Source organism: Armigeres subalbatus, chromosome 3, assembly GCF_024139115.2.
Source record: "Armigeres subalbatus isolate Guangzhou_Male chromosome 3, GZ_Asu_2, whole genome shotgun sequence".
NCBI classification, from domain to species: Eukaryota; Metazoa; Arthropoda; class Insecta; order Diptera; family Culicidae; genus Armigeres; species Armigeres subalbatus.
In genome coordinates, this window is record NC_085141.1 from 182,835,764 (window position 1) to 182,841,763 (window position 6,000).

A 6,000-nucleotide genomic window follows, 5' to 3' on the forward strand; every position below is an offset into this window, starting at 1 on the left:
CCTTTACAACCGTTCAACTTTTTGACGAACGTCGCAGATCCCAATAAAATCTAATGACTAAATGGCAATAATTAAATCATTATTGCGAATGACATACGGCATCCCAAAATTGTGGACAGCAAACAAGCAGAACACACTAAATTATAGTCAAGCAGTAAAAAAGCAACCTAGGCAAGACAATTTGCCCTACTTTATGAGGCGCCACCGGTTTGAAAATTTACGACATTTTTTACATTAAAACAGAGACCCTGCGACAAGGTTCAAACGATTGGTGGTCACCAAGGCCGGATGGAGTAGAAAAGAGAGGTGAGAATAATTCAGACGGCGGCTTCCGAGGAAGGATACGATGATAAGAACTGTGTGCCCTGCACTTATTCACTGGAGCCCACCATTCAACTGCGTCAAAAGACACGCACGCAGACGACAGGTAGAAGGGCAAGTATGAAGAGAACCAAGCCTCTGGAGGCCGTCGATGTTAACTTTTAAATTGTGAAAATTCCAGACAAAACAAAATGCTAATACCATAGGATTGGAATTTCTTTTATCTTGGGACAGTAAAGAACAACGTTAAATGTAGCAATATTTATAGCATGCATAGGTAAATAATAGACAAAGGAAATATTCTTCCATTGTCTCGATCTTTTCCGTGTTCATCGTGTGCTCTTGCTCGAGGCACTTGTTGTGGTTGTATGAGGTTTGGAGGGCCAAACCGATACGGAACCCCGAGGGCAATTCGAGAACAATCTCTGCAAAATGCATACCGACTGACTATAGACTGCATGCCATCGCCACCACTTCCATAGAGCGATATAAATAATGTGAACAGGAGGACACAATACAATGAGGCAAAGTTTTTGGAAATGTGTTATGATCCACCGCAAAAGACCACCTGTCCAGTCGATTCGATGCACTGTTCTTTGCGGCAATTTAATTCTTTATCACCAGCTCATCAGAAACCCGCTTTTATTGCCACTGCTTACGCTTGGTGAACTATGCGGATAAGTTAAGATGATAGACTAGGTATTGTGTTTCAGCTGTAAGGTCAATGGCAGCATACATTAATCTCATTAAAAAAATACCGGCTGAAAAAGTGTAAGGTTAATTTGCTCAGAGGAGTCAAATAGCGAAATAGCAAGTGGGTGGTAGTGGGATGTATAGATTTACCTTTTATCAGCTTATTCTGCTGAAAAATTGCAAGTTAAACAAATAAGGACCACACAATGATCAAATGTACATTTCCATAGTTGAATACAACATGAAAATTTGCGCATTGAACTATAAACGAATGTGTAATAAACTAAATAAACAGGTTTAGACAACGTACATGCTTTGCTTTCATACTTATTTTGTGAAAACTTTGACCTACGTCTACTCTACGTACTGTTTGACGACAAATACAAAATAAATGAGATCGCTATCCTTAAATAATTTGAAACTTGGAAGAAATGGTTCGCACATCCTCATGGGCTCAGACGAGCGTTTAACTCACTACTATACAGCCCATATGAATTGTCGTCGTTTTCGAGTTAGCACCTATAATGGTATTCTTCTTCTTCTTCATATTGGCATTACATCCCCACACTGGGACAGAGCCGCCTCGCAGCTTAGTGTTCATTAAGTACTTCCACAGTTATTAACTGCGAGGTTTCTAAGCCAAGTTACCATTTTTGCGTTCGTATATCAAGAGGCTAACACGATGATACTTTTATGCCCAGGGAAGTCGAGACAATTTTCAATCCGAAAACCAGCGTCGGGAATCGAACCCAGCCACCCTCAGCATGGTCTTGCTTTGTAGCCGCGCGTATTACCGCACGGCTAAGGAGGGCCCCAGTATAGTGTTAAGTTAAACGTCTGAGTCCATGAGGGTGGACGGAGTAGCAATTTGCGTACAATATGGATGCTCTTAAGCGGTCGAAGTGGATCCAGCGCTCGTCTGAGCTAATGAAGGCGGGTGCAGCATATTCTTAGTTACTTTTCTTCATCCACAAAAGTATTATTGTTAGAATGCTGAATTCTAAAAATAAAAAAAAAACATGCCGTAGACTAACCGTGACCTCTTTCAACTACGATTGGACTATGAAAAGTAGAATCTAGGCTAGGATACCTTCACAGTCTCTATGTTGCCCTGAGGGTATACAGCCTATGATCGCATATCAGTCCCATATAAAAAAAACTTTGTTGTACTAGAAAGGCAAAACATATGCACAGCCAAGATGTTTAACAAACAAAAAAAATATATTATTTATTTATTACCAGACTAAGGCCGAAGTGGCCTATGCAGTACACAAAAGTCTTCACCGTTCAGCTCGGTCCGTGCTAGTCCATGAAAAAATGTTTGTCCGTGTTTTATCGTGTTTTTATTGGGTTTTGATTTTTAAGATGAAAATCAATATAGGTACCAATTATGAGGGTATGTGAAAACGTTTTCAAGCATGATTCGATCTAAAATTGTTTTCAGGTGATCCATCCATCCACGACATAATCATATTCCAGAATGAAATACACATGTTCTATACATGGTGCAGAAAAAGCAATTGCAACTGAATGTTAAGAAATGCAACATAATATCGTCCAGCAGAAAAAGAATAACACCAAATACACAAATTGTACTAGGGAACAATACTGTAGTAAGACACGAAAGAGTTAGGGATTTGGGAAGTGATTTTAGATTCGAAGCTAACTCTTGTTGATCACTATAACACAATCATCCACAAAGCTAATAATATGCTAGGCTTTATCAAGCGTTTTTGCTTCAACTTTCAGGATCCCTACACAATCAAAACACTATATATTTCATATGTACGATCCATACTGGAATATTGTAGCATTGAATGGTCGCCTTACTTAACCACACATGAAGAAAGAATAGAATCAGTACAAAAACAATTTCTACTAGGGTTTCTTACCCCATTCCCGGCCTAACATGCATACGACTGCATTACTTAATTGATATTTATGACAGGAAGCAACTTTCCCTGAATTTCGTAAGCCGTGCAATACTGCAAAGGAGCTCACTTCTGCTTAAAAATAGCTTTTCTTGGTAAACATCGTTTGAAAAAGCTTTCATTTGATTTAAATTAACGATGTGCAGCACTCATTCCAGTCATAGCGATTGCATATCCGGCCCACATCCAACCCAGTTCCCGGCCTAAGCAAAGTTTCGCTCAATCTCTCAACATCTTACTATCATTCTCTCTCGGGACGGTAGAAAATGCGACGTAAACAAAAATATGCACGTTCAACGCCGACATGATGCCAGATGGTATTATTTATAATAATTTTTATTTGGTTGAAAAGATATATTCACTCATCCAAATTACTTCCAAACGCTTAAAAACTATATTTTTTCCACTTTTTGAAATCGAGAGAATTATAAATAACGTGATAGCGTCAACTAATTAGATAGTTTTCCTATGAATGATGAAGGATTTTTTTCATACTGAAAAAGACTCCTGGCCTTCTGGCAGCACGTTGTGGCTAGAAGTTCTTAGGCCGAGATGAATTTTTGTTCGGTTTGAAGATACATTTTTAAATGTATTCTAATATGTTTACATTAGTTCTAGTGAAACGAACAAATAGAAAAGATTAAAGTGCGCGAGTTTAGAATTATTGTGTGGTGATTAACAGATTGAAGCAATGATTGTATCGAGAACTGTGGCGATTTTCAGGTAGGTGTTTATATGAAAATACCGTTTTGTAAAAGTGGAAAGATTCACTTCGGCTCAGTGGTGTAGCAACGGAGAGCGAATGTGCGGAATCTACATTTTTATTTTCTATAATTGGACCAATTAGGAGTGAAATAAATAATTGGAAAATATTGAGTATTGTGCAAAATAAATCGGAGACTTTTTAAAAATTACCAATCATAAACTTACGGCTTCCAAAAAGTATGAATCCTTAGTTTTCTGTGCAGTGAGCCGGGAATCGGGTTCATAGGCCCAATTAGTGATTTACCCTATACGCTCTTCGTAAATTAGGTTGGACGTCATTTCCTCTTCCATCTTATGAAGCACGTTGCATGCTTATAAATATACAAACATTGAAAGAGCGTCGAGAATGTGCAACGGTTTCATTTGTTAACAATATAGTTTCTCAACGTGTTGATTCAACTGAAATTTTATCGAAATTTAATAAATTTAATTACATACCTTCTCGGCTACTTCGACATAGAACATTATTTTTAACCAACCACTGCTGAACAAATTACGCCAAATTTGGGCCTCTCAACCGAATGATGGCTGTTTACAATCAACACTGCGAAACTATTGACTTAATTATGTCTCGGCAAAAGATATTTTAGTTACTAGATAAAGATTGTCGCTGTCGTCGCTGTCCGGAACATCTTTTGCTGGCGAGGATAGGGGAGCTAAATGTCAAAGAAGGAAAATCCATACGATTTGACAGGTATGTACCACACATGTTTCGGACAGCAGAACAAAGGGAACAGTAGCGACAATCTTTATCTAGTAACTAAAATATCTTTTGTCTCGGCATAACATTAGACAATATTTTCAAAGAACAAACATTACAAATTCAGCAATATAAATTCAAAATCTAAATTATACATCACTTTACTAAAAAAAAACTATTATTTAATCATACTACAGCATAACAAAAACAAACATGTATATGTATATGTACTAGTCTACGTTGGTTGACGAAATAAAATAAACAAATAATGATTTTACTTATTACTAGCCTTTTTTACCTTTTTTTTACAATAATATGTTTCAAAAAAAGGTACAATAATATGATAGGTTCCAAACCCGATCAAGCAACAATATTGTCAGCGTTGGGGAGAATATCCTTAATAAGCTCCATGAAAAACATTTCACGCATCCTCACGCAATCGTGAGTTGTTTTTATTTCAATACAGTGGAGTTTGCTAAGAAAAACTATACGAAAAACCCAGATTAATCCACCTAGCGGTGATGGTGCCTTTCTCGTTTTTTTTCGAGTGAGTAATTTCTACGCCATTTTGGTATAAAAAAAATATTTTGACCATAACTTCTGAGCCCATAGTCCGATCCGGCCAATTTTCAATAGGAAACAATGGGACAGGATGCGTCGAATGCAACTTGTTGGAAGCAAATCGGCTGAGGGTAAGTGCCTCAAAATGAGTGAGACTTTTTTTTTGTAAAAAAATATATTTTGGCTATAACTCAGAAGCCCATAGCCCGATTGGGCCAATTTTAATACGAATCAATGGAACAAGATTCCGCGTCGAATGCAACTTATTGCGAGCAAATCGGTTAAGGATAAGTGCCTGAAGAATAAGTGAGATTAGTTTGCGCGCACACAGACATCACCTCAATTCGTCGAGCTGAGTCGATCGGTATATATCACTATGGGTCTCCGGGTCTCCTATAAAAAGTTTGTTTTTGAAGCGAACATATACTGCCGCTAACCGCAAGTCAGACTTATCTGGATATGGCGTCCATATACAGATAAGTCTGACTTGCGGTTAGCGGCAGTATAGCCTTTACGTATACTTTGTATACGAGAAATGCAAAAATTAAATATTTATGATTTTGAGCGACAAAGCTCAGATGGATCGCTTTCAAAGAAGAGCTGGGCTTCGATGAAAAGCATTCGCATTTTTCGGATGTAAAAGGTTGTTAAGAAATAAAGCGGTTGAAGTATTTATCTGATCTGCTACACTGATTGTAATATCAATACATTATCCAGGGACTTTAGCATTATCCGATGACAAATTTATATAGTCTAAGTGAACAAACGAAGCACATCTTTTCGGAAAACTTAGCAAGTAATAATTAAAGAATGAAAATTAACATAAAAATATTACTCATTGGCAGAGTCAGCGGAGGACACCCCTCGTCGCAAGCACGCTGTAGCTCACAACGGCAGCGTTCTTATGCCAAGTGGAACTCTACCTAATAACAATAACTGGCGCCACCGCTGGTCGTAATGGTGGTTGGGATAAATTGGACACATTAACAAAGCCTGTTGTGAAAAAAAATTAAAAAGATATTTAAATAT